The sequence below is a fragment of the Myotis brandtii genome, unplaced genomic scaffold, assembly GCF_000412655.1.
Source record: "Myotis brandtii unplaced genomic scaffold, ASM41265v1 scaffold670, whole genome shotgun sequence".
NCBI classification, from domain to species: domain Eukaryota; kingdom Metazoa; phylum Chordata; class Mammalia; order Chiroptera; family Vespertilionidae; genus Myotis; species Myotis brandtii.
Genome location: NW_005370611.1, coordinates 1,676,290 through 1,693,935, shown reverse-complemented (window position 1 = coordinate 1,693,935; position 17,646 = coordinate 1,676,290). Strand labels below are relative to the sequence as shown.

Genomic DNA, 17,646 nt, shown 5'->3' with positions numbered 1-17,646 from the left:
TCATGTCTGTGTTTCTAACTCCTCTTATGAAATAGTTCTGGGTTTTACTTTTTAAAAAATATACATACACTTAAAGTGGGTGAATTTTATGATTTCTTGTATATAAATTATACCTCAAAAAGCCTGTCATATAGCTATAAATTATACATAGGTTATATGTATGTATTATACATACATAAGATTATATAATCATAGAGCATTTACCTGCATTTCCACTATGCCAAAGATATCACAACATGTTTGCCCATTCTTTTTAAAATTTCTTAAAGGCTTTACTGAGATATAATTTATATACCAAGCAGTTCACCCAAAGTGTACAACTTAATGATTTGGGGTATATTCATACACCATCACATTCACTTGTAAAAACATTTTCATCACCCCCAAAAGAAAGCCCGTATCCACGGGCCTCACTGTCACTTCTATTTCCCCCCAAACCCCTTTAGCCCCAGTCAACCACTAACCTGCTTCCTGTCTCTATGAATTTTCATGTTGCGGACATTTCATATAAATGGGATCATTTGATATGTGGTCCTTGGTGACTGGCTTCTTTCAAATAGCACCTTTTCAAGGTTCATCCATATGTTTTAGCATACTTTCATTCCTTTTTATTGCTAAATAATATTCCATTCTATCTGTCCATTCTTCTTAAAAGCTTCTGTTTTGTTTTAGTTTTCTGATATTGATGTCAGTACTCTTGTTTTGTGATGTTGATGTCTGTATCTTACTGAATTAAGTGGCTCTCATACCTCCCACCTGTGCACCCTTTAATTATTCCAGTGATTATGTTTTGTATGATTCTACTGAATTGACAAAGAAATTCAGTTCAATTCAGTTCAGCAGACACATATTGAGTGTTGAAATGCGAAGGATTGTTTGCTAGGAAAGGCTGTCATCCAGGAGTCTACAATCTCTTTACATCAAATTATAAGAGCTAAGCATGTCCATGAGTCACTCTGATACCTCTGACTTTCAGGTAATCTTTATTTTACATTATTTGGATGTAGATGTGTAAATGTTTTTCAAGTTTATTTCCTATGTTTATATCCTGCTATTCGGTAAGCCACTTGAAAACAGAAACTATGTGTTCTGTTTCTTTTCTAGTATAATGATATTACCGATAATTACAGCAGTCACCACATACTGTGTACTTATTTTATTTGGTCTGCAAAACAATCCTGTGAGGCAGCTATTGTTTTTTTTCATTGGTTCTTGGGGAAACTGAAGCTCAGGGTGATAAAGCTACTTGGGGAACCACACCATCCCCATCTGTGTGGAGCAACCAGGAGATAATATTGTCTACCTGCCACTCTGGTGGGCAGCGCTGTGTCTTGGTCTGGGCAACCTGAACCAGTTTCTGGGGTGAAGGATAAAGTCCCGTGGCATTTGTGGTTGTGTCCAATCCACTGTTCTCTTGACAATGATGGAAAACATCCCCCAAAGAGCTCCCTCTGCTTGGTACAAGAAATCATTGGGTGTCTTTTGGGGAATTTGCCATTTTGGGATCACACTTTAGAAGTCGCACTTAGAGATAACAAATTAGGACCCTCTCAGTGCCCCACATGAGCCATTTGATGGAGCAGCATGACACGTGGCAGGATCTATATGAACACATATCTAGCGCTGCTTGACTACTTTCCTGAGCCACGCTTGTCTGTGCTGCGCTGTCAGCTTCGACAGGAAGGCAGGTAGGGTGCCTCCATGAGTCTACATGTCACAACGAAGACACTCAATAAATATTAAATAATAATTATTGTTTCTCTCACATTCGCTGACAGGATAAAATCAGGATAAAGAGACTTTAAGGTCTAATTACTTTGTAGGCATCTACACCAAACTGCTCATTGAAAAATTAATGGTGGAGCCGTCGGGGATGGAGCAGTAGGAAGTTGTTTTGAGCAGTGGTGTCAGTCTGAACCTCGGCGTCAGATGCAGAGCAGTAAACACCGATGGGAACTGCTGGAAGTGACTGAGAAAGAGGAGACTGGGTGTGCGTGGCACTGAGTGGCTTCGGTTCATTTACTGTTACTCCGGCCCACAAAATATTTGTTCAGTGAGTGACCAACTGAATTTGCTAACAAACAGAAAACGCCATTATGCAGATGATCTTCACAGCGGAAATGAAGGCCCAAAAGAGTAATAGTAACAATTACAACAGTAATCAACATTTTCTAAGCAGTGGCTATGAGCCAGGCCCGATGTCAAGTGCTTTAAATATTATTTTGTTTAGCCCATTCAATAAATTGCAAGGCAAATATTATCCTCATTTTTAAAATGAGAAAATGAAGGCACAGAAAAGTTAAGTAACCTGCCCAACATCACACAGTTAGTAGTACAAGGAAGGAAGGAAGGAAGGAAGGAAGGAAGGAAGGAAGGAAGGAAGGGAGGAAAAGAAAGATCCCAGGATTTGCTAGGCATGGACATATTCGCTATGCCATTTTCTAATCTCCTAAGAAATCACTGAGTTTCCAGGACCTTAAAGAAATACCCAGAGATTATTCAGTCCGTAGTTTTCCAACCGCTCCATGGAACCACGAAAGTCGCTTCAGAGTTCTACCAACAATAAAGTGTTTGTGCTAAACAGGGAAGTCCAGTCCCTGGAAAATATTTGCTGCTTGAACCTGCTTTGCATATTGGATTTCCACATAACATTTTGTTTTTAAACAAAAGAAAGTGTGTTCCATTGGAATAGGTTAGGAGCCAACAAACATTTCTGGAAAGGGCCAGAGAGTAAATATTTTAGGCTTTATGGGCCACACTGTCTCTGTCACAACTCTGTCATTGTAGCACAGAAACAGCCATGGACAATGTAAATGAATGAGCGTGGCTGTGTTCCAGTAAAACTTTATTTATAAAAGTAGGTGGTGGGCTCTAGTTTCCTAACTCTGATCTAGGTCATCCCCCTGTGGTCAGGTGGAGTTTGCATGAACTTTGTATATGTGATTGTTTTATTTGCTCACAAAGAGGAAGTATATTGTCCAAGACCCCGTATTTATTAATGCCCGTCAGAAAGCTCATGCCACAGTTTAGGAAAAGGAAATTAATGTGTATTGTTGTGAACTTTGTGTCAAGTAATCTACTCATAGTTCTACACCTGAATTAATCTTCATTGTAAGTATGCAAGACGTATGGCATGATCCTGTTTAACAAAGAAGGAAACTGAGGCTTAAAGAGGTGGAAATAGTTACAGGAACCAAGCCAAAATCTCACTAAATGCCATCACACCATATTGACATGGCTTAAAGACACATCACTTACCCTGTCATCTAATAGACTGGAAGGTCAATGATAAATCACCCTCAGTCAATTCTTCCCTGGGAAAAACCCTTCAAGTTCACTTGCGGAGCTCCCCACAGATGCTCCACCATCTCTATTAAGTTAGCGACTTAAAGACCAGTGGTACCATTTCTATACACGTCTTCCCAAGGCATAACAGAAGAGGAGAGTACCCTTGTAGTTTCAATAAGCTCTTCTCCTATTTATGCCTTTAGTCATTTATTGTCTACCTTAGCAGGCTATTAGGTTTAATTAGCTGGTAATCCTCCACAATCCATACTTTTTTTCTAAAGATCATTTTCTATCTCTCTACTTTGTTCTCTGCCTCCTTGACTTGTCCCTTATGAATTCAGACTATGCTGGGAAATTTTGGAATTCTAAGTTTTCAGTAACCTTCCCTTCAAATATTTCATGGCACTACTAGGCTGGTTATATGCTCCCGGCAAATAAAGAAATCTAATGTCTTCTTCCTGCAAGGGAGAGGTTGGCCGTTTGAGGCTGAGATAATGATGGCCAGAATACTAATCTCTTCCGGACACACACTCGTTGCCTTCTTTCATGCTCGCCAAAATGCCTTGGAATTGGAGGACCTCTTACATCTATTTTCAATTCATTGTGGATTGGTTTCCTTTCAAGAACAAGTCAGTCCCATTCAGCTGGCAATAAGAAGGTGGTGTCAACCCGGCAGTCAGTGAGAGCATCGCCTCTTGCGTTCCTCGGTGCCAGAAAAACCCGTGTCCGTGGGCCACCGCAGCCCGCCTCCACGACTGGACAGTAACCAGCGGCGTGGGAAACAGAGGAGAAATCCATCACGTGCGGAAAACTCAGCCGTCAATAAGCAGCTCCGCAGGCCTTCCGGTTGGGGACCCGACCACAGAACTGGCTCTCCGTCAACAATCAAACAGTCTTTAGCTGTGATCAGCCACTTCCATCACCTCCGAGACTGGCAGGTTTCCAATAAAGCCAATAGCCCCCTCCCTCAGGGCAAGGTCATCAGCAGGAGGCAGGCATTGTCGTTTAGCCCAGCAATTTGACAACAGTGTTAGCTTACACTCTATTAGCCAGCAGCTACGCCCTGACCCATGACCCTGACATTGACCCCAGGCAGCCCTCTCCCGAGGTCGACCCTGATCATTGGAGGTGGCTCGCCCTGCTGGTTAGCATGAGAGAGGGCCCATGGAGACCAAGCAGGGCTCCCCAATCACTCCTGCTCCCAACAGGAGGCTTCAGGCTTGAAGTACAGAAACAAGCCCGAGTTCAACCCGAGATGGCAAAGGTGAAAGTTCAGAGGCATATCCATCAGCAGCCTGTCACCGAAGGACATGGAAGAGCTATGGAAGCTTTCAGCACGGGGATGGCCGTTGTCTCCAGACAGTTCTGCTCCTTAATGGGAAAGACATATCAAAATATGGCTTACAAAAGACAAAATAATGGGCTGAGATGTACATTATATGAGGGTGTTAGATTGCAATGTACTTTACAGTGGGGGAATTAGATTGCAGTGTTATGCCAGGGTAGTTAGGTTGAAATATGGATTATCCTAGGAATGTGAGCTGGAGATGTGCTTTCTAACACAGTTGTTAAATTAAGATGTGCTCTTCGGTGCCGGCATTAGCCTGAGATGTGCATTACAGCAAAATGGTTAGAGAAAAAGGTGGATTCCACTCTGGGAGGGGCATAAGAGCAGGGGAAATCTCGTGTTGGATGCTATTCAAGGTCACGGGCCATCTTCTGCATTACCTGGGCTTCAGGGGTTGGAATGCAAGGGGAATGAGAGCATGAAGTATACATAATGATCCTTCCCGTCTCCTTTCTCCCCAGCCAAACAATCCGCCACTTTCCCCACTTTTCCTGTTAGGGACTTAAAGGCCTCCCCCATCAATAAAAACATTAGCTCGCTAAACAGCCTGATGGCTTTTCCTTCCCCAGCTTAACCCTTCGGGAGCTGGGGTTTCCTTTGGATTTGTAAAGATATTGATCCCAGATAATGTTTGCCTTTCTAACTCTCTCTTCCCTGGACTTGATGGATAGGTTCAGGGCTCCATCTCGGCAGCCAGCTCACCGCAGCTGCCCAGGGAAGGGGGAACGGAGTGAGGCGAGTGTTCAGTAGTTAACACCGCGGGAAGGCTTTCCCTGGACGGACAGGCAGACACGCAGTGGCTGGGGAGCCATGCGGGGGCCACCGTCACTTTCAATCAGCGCCGGATTTCACTTTCAATTTCCCTCGCTCTCGTCCTGATCCCCGGACCCATATTTCTGTGGCCCAGCTCAGAGCGTTGTATAATTTCTAATTAGGATCAGATGCTATCGGGAGGTTGGCTGCCCCGAGCTGGAATTTTAGAGGCTGCTTCTGCAGTTAAAGTGCTTCTCCACGGCATTATCAACAAGGGTGAACGCAGGTAGCCGTGTCGTTAGCCTGTGGTACTGGCCTAGGTGGGATCGACTCTAATAAGCCCTCACCCTCGATACCGATCTTGCCCAGGAGACATCAGTGGAGAGGAACCGAGCCTCGTCTCCCTCATTACCCACTTGGCCTGCCGACAGTCTCCCCAACAATGTCTCTGTTCTTTCTTCTCTTCCCTAGCTCGGAAGATATAATTTACGGCCTCCAGGAGTCTAGCCGAGTGCAATTGGATGGTGTCCAGCTTTGCCGGAATCAGAGAGGTGAGTCCCAGCCTTCTTGTTTCTCAATGAAAGAAAACGTTATACCAGGTGAGTGAAGGCCGTCAAAGAGACCAACCTGCCAGACAAGGGCGCCAAACAAAACCAAGCAGTTCAAAGGAAACGGCAGTGTTACTCGACACCCCTGCATTGTGCCTGGAGGTGCCAGGGAAGAGGCAAGCGGGCACGTGGTGGGCGCGCCTTTGTCAGGCTCCGTTTCTCAGGCAGAGCAGTGGCTGTGCAGCAGGACAGCAGCCCTTACCTGCCCCGGCTGAGCTGCTGTGGGCAACACGCAAGGAATGTGGCAGAAATGTGCGGTCCAGGTTTAAAAAAAACAGTTCCACCCACCCGGGCTGTCTTAGCCAACGTTAGTCCCTTTGTCGGCACCCCACCCCCTCTCCCAGCGTTTCCGGGTTCAGCTCTCTCTAGAAGCGTTGTCCTCCAGCCTGGAGTGTGCTTTTCTCTTCCCAGTGTCCATTCCTGCCTCGTCTTCTGACATCACATTTTCCTTAAAAATAGGCTCTGAGAGCTATTTCTATCCCCTGTCAAGGGATCGGCCCAGCCAGACTCCCACGGGATGGGGGAATGAGTTTAAAACCAATCCCGAAGAAGAAAGGGGAAAAGGACTTGGCTAAGTCCCAGATCCCGCTTTTAAACAAATCTTCTCTTGGGTCCAGGGAGATATTTAGGGCCCCGCCCTTCAGCGGGAATTGCAATGTGGTTCTCTTGAAACACCATCTAAAACCCCATCCCAAAGAAGCGCCCAAATAGCATCAGAGCAGAACTGCGGCGGCCTTGTGGTACCAAGCAGCTTCGGAATCAGTCCCAGCCCCGTCACTTAGTTGCTTTGTGAATTTGGGCAAATCACTACATTTTCATAAACCTCAATTTTTCCATCCATGAAATGGGTTTAATGGTAAAAGTGACCTCACAGGGCTATTATGCATTTCAAGTGGGCTCATGTATATAAAATGCTTAGTCTTATGCCTGCAGACGGTGGCTGTCAATGTAATCATTTTACTACCACACCAACTAACAGGAGCCAAGTGCCAATTGACCACGGCTGCCTTGGCATCAAGTTGTCACAGAACATATCGACTCTCAGGTGCTCCTTAACACATCTGGTTTTAGAAATACACTGTAGCCCGGCCGGTGTGCTCAGTGGTTGAGCGTCCACCTATGAAGCAGGAGGTCACAGTTCAATTCCCGGTCAGGGCACATGCCTGGGTTGCGGGCTCGATACCCAGTGTGGGGCATGTAGGAGGCAGCCGATCGATGATTCTCTCTCATCATCAATGTTCCCATCTCTCTCTCCCTCTCCTTTCCTCTCTGAATTCAATAAAAAATATATTTTAAAAAAGAAAGAAAGAAAGACTCTGTATCTCAGCCTCGCTCCTTTCCAAGACGGCGGCTGATGAGGATTTTCTCTGCTCAGGAAGAAGGCGGCCCTGCCAGTGAGGGGAGAGACCGATTAGAAGGCCTCGGTGGTGGAATACAATCCCTCCTCTGTGCTCACGGGTAACTAGCCATGATTGTATTTCAAAGGTAACAGTTCATCTCCACCGCGGGGATTGGCGCACAGTCTACAAATAGGGCCTAATGTGATCCGACAGGCCTGATTTCTCTAGATATATATTAGAACAACATGCCCGTGCTGATGGCTCCAAGGTCCTGACCTTTAACAAGGACTTATGACGTCAGGCAACCTGCCCAGGAGAGCGAGCGGGGCAGGAGGCCAGAGGGACAAGGTCATTGGCTAATGAAGTGGTCAGCATTGAGTTTCTGTCACTCATCTGGTTAAGAGGAAACTGAGAGGGAAGTCAAAGAAAACGAGAACATTTGAGAAACAAAGAGAAGGAGCGCATTTGAGCGAACACTCCGAAGGTGAACTGATGTTGTCAGGAGGCCTGGTGACGAAACGCAGCCCGTCTGAGCCTCCACCGTGGCCTTGTTCAGTGTTACCTGCGGAACGCCGGCTAGCTGAAGGAGCATTTGGGAGAATCTAACTCTGTATAAATCCAAAGCTAGATTGAAAATGGATAATGAGCCCGACCGGTGTGGCTCAGTGGTTGAGCATCGACCTGTGAACCAGGAGGTCATGGTTTGAGTTCCAGTCAGGGCACATGCCCCGATTGCAGGCTCGATCCCCAGTGTGGGGCGTGCAGGAGGCAGCCGATCAATGATTCTCTCTCATCATTGATGTTTCTCTTTCTCCCTTCCTCTCTGAAATCAATAAAAAAAATACTTAAAAAATAAACAAAATGGATGATGAGTTGTATGTTGTAGAGTAAGAAGGCAGTTTATTTGCAGGTCACAGCAGGTCTAAGGAAGCTGTCCAGTTTCCAGACTTCCGGGAGGGAGCCTTCTCGGCAACATCCGGGTGACTTGTGACCATTGATGGCCAGTGGGGTCTAAAAGCATTTCCCCTAACCGTCAGCATCCTTAGAGCCAGATTATAACCTAACGCTTGAACATCCCAATGCACCAAGACACAGAAGGTTTCAGTGCCAATTCCTGGATTGTTAAAAAAATATCCTTTCAACCCTTTTCCCTCTCATTTCCAAAAAGGAAGCACTATTGTACATCCACAGCAATTGAAAAATTTTAAAAAGTATTTAAAAAATAAAGAAAAATAAAGGGAAGCACTAAGGTTTAGGGGAAGAAGCCCTGAACGGAGAGATGGAGGACCAGCAGGCTGATCTCAGCAGCTTCTGGTTTCTCTCCAGTTTCATGGCCACCGATGGCACAGGTCCCAGACCAGTAACTTCCCCCCCACCTCTGCCGCACAGAGATGACATGAGGATCACCTGGAAGCACTGACCTGAGGAAGCACCTGGAGCGTTGAGTGGGAACATGAAGCCCCGATGGAAGGGATTATCAGATTGGAGTGCAGCTGCCTGCGAATAAAGTCGGGGCGGCACCGGGACCACGGCCCCTCTTCCCGTCATGGTGGCCCAGCCAGACCCTTTCCCAGGACTCGGGTCCTTGGGACTTTCCTGGGTTTGGAGGCTCCAGCAGAGCAGCACACATAATCATATGCCATGAACCAAGGCTGCTCTCTTTTTCCTTCCAAAGATGGACGTAGCTCGAAGCTTTTTGTGTGATTATAAAGATATTTAATCTTTTTTTGAAATGCAAGCAATTTATCAAAGTATAAAGAAAATTGGAATCACCCAAAATTCCACCACCCAGAAGCAAGCACTGTGAACCTGGACTACATCCTAAAAAGTGTCTTTGCTGTGGACATATGCATACATATGTCTTATTTTATGTCAGTGGTATCGTATTCCCCATGCTCTCCAATGGCTGCATTGCATTCCAGTGTTGGATGTGCCATCAGTTATTTAACTAATCCCCGATGGATGAGCAGTAATATTATTATAAACAATATGTAAGGAACATCCTGTGCAATGATTGAAGAAGCCCATCAATCCTAGTGAGCCTGATCCATTCATCTACGGGGAAATGAAGGAGAGAAGGGGTGCGTTTTCTTGTCCCTGAGATAACGGCATCATGCCATGAGGCTCTAGGGCTACACGCTTGTTTTATTTTCCTTCCTCGCCTCCTACTCTTCTTGCCCTGGCCTTTGGATGCGTCACACCACGTACAGCCCTCTCTGCAACACCCTTCATCGCCAGCACTGACTACCAGCCAGTGGGTTCCATTTTCTCTTGTCTGGGTTTCTTCCTGGTTGCTCTTCTCCATATGGGGCCCCACGGTTGATTAACTCCTTTGGGTAAGAGTCGGCACTGAGACCAACTAAGCAGTGAGTTGAGTTGGATGATTACATTGCAATGTTTTAATTTGCCTTTGGACAAATTCTCATAAGCTTTCCCGAGAAAATCTCCCATTAGATGTAGTCATTTAATTTAAGAACAGTTGGGAGAGGAAGATGAGCTAAGATGACAGATGGAGGAATGCAGATGTGTGTGTGTGTGTGAGAGAGGGGCTCAGAGCACTCGGCGGATTTGGCATGTCAGCTTCTACTGCCTGTGTCCATGGACTTGAGAAATGTTCATGAAATTATTGAGATAAAGGGGTTTTCTCAGATGACAAGCAGGTTTCCTTTCATTTCTCTTGCCTGTAAAATCCTAACAAGGTCAGCTAAAGAACTGGATACCCGCCCCCCCCCCCCCCCCCCCCCCCACACACACACATACACACACACCGTGCCCCGCAAACACACACACAAAAACAAAAATTTGAGGAAGGCAAAACAAAGCAAAAAATAATAAGAAGATAGCTGTTAGAAGTTCCCCTCGGTCACATTGCCACAAAGATAACTTTTTTAATGCCATACTTACTCTGCTTTCCTTCAAACCATTTTCTGGACATCCTAATTTGGCGTTGGTATAATTCAACATCTATTATTGTTTTAGGACCACAGTTATGATTTTAATTATAATTTAAAGCTGCCTAATATATCCAGAGGTCACTGGGCACCTAAAAGAAATAAATAAAAACAAGTTGCCATTTTTAAAAGCAGCATGTTTATTTGGAAGTCCCATGAGCTACTCAACTAAGACATCATAAAACCTTCAAATAAACTAAAACGGAAACAAAATAAAATGTCTGGTCTTAATCTCCTTAGAAGGCAAGCGGGAGAAGGTTGCAGCTAGCTGAGTGCTGGCGTGAGAACTCTCAGAATGATTTTATTGCTGAGTTCGGGAACGCCAGTGTGTGCCTTGATTCCCATGCTCCACACTGCAAGCTGCATAGTCCCGGTCCGAGGTGTGTAATCCTTGAGCCCTTAGTGAAATTTCAGTCACTGAGAGCTCAGTCTGGGAACAAATTTTGAACAGAAAAAGGAAAGGGTATGCTAGGGGCTTAGCAATGACTACTGGCTACTTCATACAGGTGGCTTCGGAGGGCTCTTTCCAGTGTCGGTGTCAGTCAAGCAGATTCCAGTCTCCTTAGCTCTATACTGTAAATTAATTTCAGCAATTGCTGAAATATCCAAGTCTAGTGATTTTACATTTGGAAGGCTAAAGAAGTTTCAAAACAGTTCCATAGTGTTCCTACATGTGAGCTTCCACAACAGAAAACAGTAAAATCATTTTAAAACCATTTACTGCTAGTATTCTCCATGTAATCAGAGCGGTTATGGTTTGTTAAGCAACAGAAGTATCTGGTGGACAGGAGGTTTATGCTGCCCCAAGACCTTCTAGCTGTACAAGTATGCAAACCAGTAAATATTACAGGATCCATTAAACAAGCATGGTCAGGATTTCCAGAGGGAAGCATCTATTCCCTCCAACCCCCACCCCCCACCCCCAGAGTGGTTTTAGATGAGTTAGGGTAACTCCTTCTCAGAACCAAGGAGCCAGACCATCAACTTTGGGTCACTCAGAGTTCTGAAAAAAAGGCAGAGTGGTGTCCTCAGAGGCAAAGAGCAGGCTCCCAGAGAGCTCCTCCTTTACTGTGGAAGGAATAAGAACAAAGAGAAAAGAAGTGGAATAACTCAGTGACTGACAAACTCAAATGTCTGCACAGATGAAGCAAAGTCCATAAGTACGGGAAGTGGGCCTGGTGCAAGGCAGTAGGGAAAGGTGGGGACTGTGGAAAACATGCCCATATTAGAGCAGCTGCTGCTCAACTCCAGCTGATGTTCCCCAGACCCAGTATAACCAGAGTTTTCAATTTTTTCAGTAGAAGCTGGAAATAGATTTTTTTTAACTTGAAATACCTCAAATTTTAAATGTTGGCAATCAATGTAATACAAAAACCAACACAACCAAATGAACGATTCTACATGTTGCATTCAGCTCATGGGCAGTAAGTTTGTAAATTGTGTAAGACAGAAGTAAGCAGTTTGGAACTAACAATAGCAACAGGTTCTGAATCATGGACTGGATCATTTATGTTAGAGTTCTTACATTTTTTGTCTCAGATAAGGGAGAGTCTTTATCAAGTTTTGGTACAAATTCCCATCTATAAAGGAAAATATATACTTTTTTTCTCTCCCATTCCACCCAATCAATGCCTTCAAACCTAACATGACTTTTAATCTGCTTCATCCTTTCTTTATGATTCTCTTTATAAAGTATTGGGCTGTGAATGATGAACTCAGGGTATACTGAGCTAGGCAAATGCGTATGCTTCTTAGCCTTCTGAGATGGGAGTGGATCACTGCATAGAAAGTATTCATAGAAGATGAAAGCTGTTTTGAGGCTGTTTGCAAGATTTCTTGGATAAAGTATAATACAGTTTATTAGTTACGTAAGGATATTTTCTTAGTAGCCTTTCTTGCATTTCAGCTTTAAAAATATTGACATTCAGAGGGTATATCAGTCAGTTTTTACTAAGTAATGCTGCAGTAACAAAAAAACCTCAAGTATTAGTGACTTACAACCAAGATATAGTTTGCATGCACATGATCACATGGTTGCTTCTTTGCTCCATTTCATCTTTATTTGAGCCCTGGGCTGAAGGAGTAGTTCCTCCCTGGCTTCAAAACAATACCATGCTAGAAGGGAGAAGAGGAACCACATGTTGGCTTTTAAAGCTTCTGCTCAGAAATCGCATACATCACCTCCTCTCACATTTTATTGGTGGCTAAAACCAGGCACATGGCCAAGCGTGATGGCGAAGAGGCTGGAGAAGTATTACCCGCCCCCTGGGAAGGGCAATATTTAAGAACAAGAAAACAATCACCCACAGAGGGCACTGACTTGGGCACTTTAAGAGGGAAAATAACAGTGAAGCTCCCTAACCGCTCCTATTGGAGAAACAAAGCTAGGTCTCAGGCTTCCTTCTGATCTTGGTAGGACCCATGAGTAATTGGAGTGATGAGTAGTTAAAAGCATGTTGCCTCCAGTCAGACTTTCTGAGTTCAAATCCTGGCTCTACCATTTCATTCTGTGACACCTTGGACATGTTACTTAACCTTTTTGTGTCTCAGTTTCCGCATGTAAACATAGGATGAGTAGTTAAAAGCATGTTGCCTCCAGTCAGACTTCCTGAGTTCAAATCCTGCCTCTACTATTTCATTCTGTGACACCGTGGACATGTTACTTAACCTTTTTGGTCTCAGTTTCCGCATGTAAGCATAGCAACCTCATAGAACTGTTGGGATTTAATGAGTGAAGATAATATACAGGGTGGGGTAAGAGTAGGATTACAGTTGTGAGTGCATGGAACACATCTGTAAAGAGAGAAGACTTAGAATAGTGTTTGACACAGACTATGTATTGACTAGTACTCCAGTGGTGATGGTTGGAAAGCCATCAGCTCCAAATGCATCTTGGCCATCTTCTCAGTAGGGCCCACACCCCTCTGTTATCGCTAGGTTACTCCAGGTCCTTTTTACTTTAAGAATCCCATATTAAAATGCACGTGCTTCTGGGAGGGCGAAAACCTTAAATCTTCGCCAGCTAATACCTCTTTAAGAATCCCATATTAAAATGCACGTGCTTCTGGGGGAGCGGGGGGTGGTGGCGCGAAAACCTTAAATCTGTCAGGGATCACTCTGAGAGCAGGTTCCGAACTTGCCACCCGATGGTTTTACTGAGAGCTACTCTAACCAGATCACCCTTAGCTACACACCCTGAGCTTGCCCATATTACACCTGAGACGATGACATCAGAATCGCTGTAGATGAGATGCAGGCCTCCGAACATCTTAGAGCTCCCAGATGTGTGCTATGAAAAACCAAGGTTGTTCAGCGTTGGAGCAGACTACCTCCCACCAAGAGCACCTGAGTGCCTCCTTCTTAGTCTAGATTCTGTCTGCCATGGACCCGCACTACCCCACGTTTCTCCGGCACCATCCGGGTGGACTGACCAGGAGAGGGAAACGTGCTGACAGAGAAGAGCGAGAGATGTGGCCAAAGCCGAGCACTTGTCTTTCCTCCCCTCCTGATTGATCACTTTATACAATAAGGAAACTTTTACACGTTGAACCTGAACCGAGGCTGTGACTGTGACACAATTAATCAAACTCTTGAAGAATCACGTTACATTATGTGCTTCAAGCATTGATTCCCTTCACGAGAGTTGGCCTGAAATACAACCTAGACATGAGATGCTGTACCCATAAGAGAAGGCATGGCCAGGATGCTGTCGATTGCTTTGCATCTCCATGTGATATGTGGAACTGCAGTTGACCAGACTGTACATCAGGACAACTTCCAACACATCAGAGAGGATGTCACCCATCCCCACCTTGCCCCAAACAGCTGTTAGATAAGAGAGTGCTGACCACAGCGTGCTCCTCAAACCTGCTGTCAGGGCCCCTAGATAATAATGACCGTGTGCATCCACCGGGCTCCCCGTCTCCCTGCCTGTTCTTGAATTAACCACAGGCTGTACCATCATCCCTGGCACCAGGAAGTCTTCCCCCCGGGGGCATAGGCAGGGCCTCTCTAAATCTAAGTTTTACAGGACCAAGTGCACCCGCCTCTGAAACTCATAGGTACGTCACGTCAGTAACAGTATCCAGCCTCTCTGAGCAGTGCTTTCCAGTGAGTCAAACACTGAACGGTCCCCAGACAAACGTGAGCCTCACAACAGCCCCACGAGGCAGGGAAGTGAGCGGGGATTTGGGAGCCCCGTCCGACGGAAGAGGCAACGTGCTGGCAAAGGGGTGCCAGCTGCCACCGTCCTGCAGCTCACGATGGAACCAGAACTCCTGGTCTCAGGACTCGAGTCCTGTGGCTTCCAGCAACTCCCGGCAACACGGGAGACCACAAAGGAAATCAGATCCAGCACTGGCCCCATTCCAGCCTTCCCCCACTCCCCCAGGCACCCGTCCCGCCCCGTGCCCTCACACTGCGTCAGCCCACACTGTCACTGCCATCTCCAGGTCCAGAAATCTCTCCCTGTGTGCTTCCCCTCCCCCGCTTGAAACTGCCTTGGTCTCAGCTGGTCCCATGGAAAGACCCAAGGTCGTGCAGCTCGCCTTGCCCTTGAGACCTAGCTGCCTGACCTTGGGCGTTACATTATGCTTTTGAGTTTCCTCTGCAGAACGGGTTATTACCAGAACCTACTCCTTGGAGCTATAAGGAAGATTGTGTGAATCATGTACATAAACTCATTTATGTTTAGTTGTTAATTATAGTAGGTATAATAGCTAGCCATTTTCAAGACCTACTCTGTAATGCTACGTATTTCATTGTTCTCAGTGCATCTCATCTCTCATTGATTTCTCATGACAACCCTCTGAAGCAGGTACTATTATTACCCCACCTTACATATGACAAAACCAAGGCACAGGGAGGTTAAATTGAGGCAGCAATGGCCTATGTGGTGTAACTCCAGAACCAACACTCAGTTCAAGTACAAGCTCCAGTTGGGGGCGGGGGCGGGGGGGTGAGTAACAAACATTTAACATTGCTTCTTGTCATTTGCATTTTTAAATAAGAATATATGTGAATAAAAGAAATAGCTTGAACATATAGTACTGACATGGAAAGGAGGGAATCTATGATGGAAAAATATCAGCCATTATAGCAAAGAGGACAAGTAGGAATGAGAGCTGCTAAAATTATACCATGAATATATTTTTTAAATTGAATGAAGGCATCACAAGAAAATGCTAACAGTGTTAGTATTTGTGGAGCAAGGACTAAGCTCAGATGAGGACAGCAGGCTGTTTAATTTCTTTACTTGTACTTTTCTGTGCTATTGGAATTTTCAAAGATGGCTCCGCAAGTTGGTTTTGTTTTATACCAACAGGATTTATCTGAATAACAAAAGTATTGTTTTGTTTTGTATTTCTTTTTTTTTTCTTTTTCTAAATTTATTTCAGAGAAGAAGGGAGAGTGAGGGAGAGATAGAAACATCAATGATGAGAGTGAATCATTGATCCGCTGCCTCCTGCACGCCCCACACCGGGGACCAAGCCCGCAACCTGGGCCTGTGCCCTGACCGGGAATCAAACCATGACCTCCTGGTTCATCGGTCAACACTCAAGCACTGATGCACGCAGGGCTATTTTGTTATTTTCTTCCTTAAATACTTCATATTTTAAAGTTAATGAATATAATGTTTAAAAATTATACTGTGAAAACAACCACAGGCGGCACGCCAGTATCACACCCTCATGTTGCTTATCGTCTCAACGCAGAGATAAGACGGAACGGACGGGAGTTGCAGTGCCCAGAAAAACGGGTCATAATTAAGTGCCAGGAACGCAGGGCCATCTCCTGAGACCGTAGGAGTACAGCGCTCTTCCCAAACATGGTATTTTCCCTGATGTTTTTTTTCTCCACCAGAAATTTTCCACTTTAATTATGTGGGTTAGGTTAGAGGAGTTCACCTTCAGACGTTTAAATGCGCGCACAGCTAATCCCTTCCATAAGACACATTTCTGGGAAAGCCCAGAGACAAATGTTTACAACCTGTGCTGGGATGCCAGGACCCCGTGTGATTGGAAACGCTGTAAGCATTGTGTGCCCGTGCCCGGAGCAACAATTTAGAGCAAGCCCTGCCTCTACATTCTGGAATTCTGGCCTCCGTTCTAAGAGTGGAATCACTGGCAAGACTCAGAGGTTAGATTTTTCCCCCTTTTCCTGGTTTGGCCTTCAGCATGAGGAGGATGGTAATTAAAGCCATACTTAAAATATTAAGTCTACTACCTAAAGGAATGAAGTTTATTAAAGCTGTTCAGCGTTAAGTACAGAAACTTGAAATAGCCTGAGCACACTCCCCTCGGCACACATCCAAAATATTCGTTGAGAGGAGCCCAGCAGACACACGCACGCACGCACGCACGCACGTGCACATCAACATATTGATATATCAATCAATGGAATGCATTTCTCAAGTAACTAGTATCTTTGACAAGCAGAGAGCAAAGATGACCCCCAAATTAAGGTACTTAGGAGGGCCAGTTACTCAGCAAAATGATGACACGACCTCATAAGGATGTAGAGAAAATAGGGACCAATACTTGATACACTTCACATTTCGAGGCTGTTTCCTCATCAGTCACATGGGGTCAGTGAGACCCCCTTTGGGAGGATGCAGGGAAGGTGTAAGGAGAGGACTAGCATGATGCCGGCACAGAGTAAGGAGGTACGTGGTGGGAGGCCCCTTATTCCTAGGGGATCCCTTCCTCCTCCTGCAGGGCTGGATGGGATCCACAGCTCCCAGGTAAATTCCAATTCCCGTCAGAGCATTCATTCAGTCGCCATCCTTTCTTCCACACCTGAGCTTCTAAGGCAAGGGCAGCATGGTGTAGTGCGACGAGCTCAGTCCCAGGTTCAGATACCCGCTTTGGACACAGGACAACTCATGTCCCCCACCCCGAGGGTGGCTGTGAAGAGTGACTGTGACCCAGAGCAGCAGGTGCTCAGCATGCAAAGGTCCCCGCCTGCTCGGGGATCCATTCTGCAGGGGCTCCTCTCACACCTGCACAGAGGCCCTGGCCCCCTGCAGGCTGGTTGTGAGGCTAAAGTCACCTTTCAGCGGGACCTAGACCCAGCAGCAAAGCCCACCAGCTCAGTGAGAGCTGCTTCCCACATCCTGCCCATTGGCCTGGCCTGGGATCCCCTCTGATTAGTGCCTTCTAGGGACCTGGCTGCGGGCAGTCCAGGGATAGCTCAGAAAGCACTGTGAACAAGATGTGATTTCCTTGTATGTTTGCTTTCCAAATTCCTTAAAGAATTCCTTTAGGAATTTCTTTGAGCACTCATAGTAGCTGCTCAATAAATGTTTATGAAGGAATCATAATTGCTACCAATTATCGAGTTGCAGCTATGCGCCAGGC

The 17,646-nt window shown here is 45.5% G+C and overlaps 1 long non-coding RNA gene across 2 annotated transcripts in view; it reads right to left on the bottom strand.

Moving 5' to 3' along the window:
• Positions 1–17,646, bottom strand: part of LOC106723894 — a 32,747-nt gene that overhangs the window by 10,674 nt on the left and 4,427 nt on the right. For both annotated transcript variants that reach the window (XR_001359635.1, XR_001359636.1), the window contains exon 2: positions 10,242–10,380. This is a non-coding gene — a long non-coding RNA (uncharacterized LOC106723894). The remainder of the gene's footprint in view (positions 1–10,241; positions 10,381–17,646) is intronic.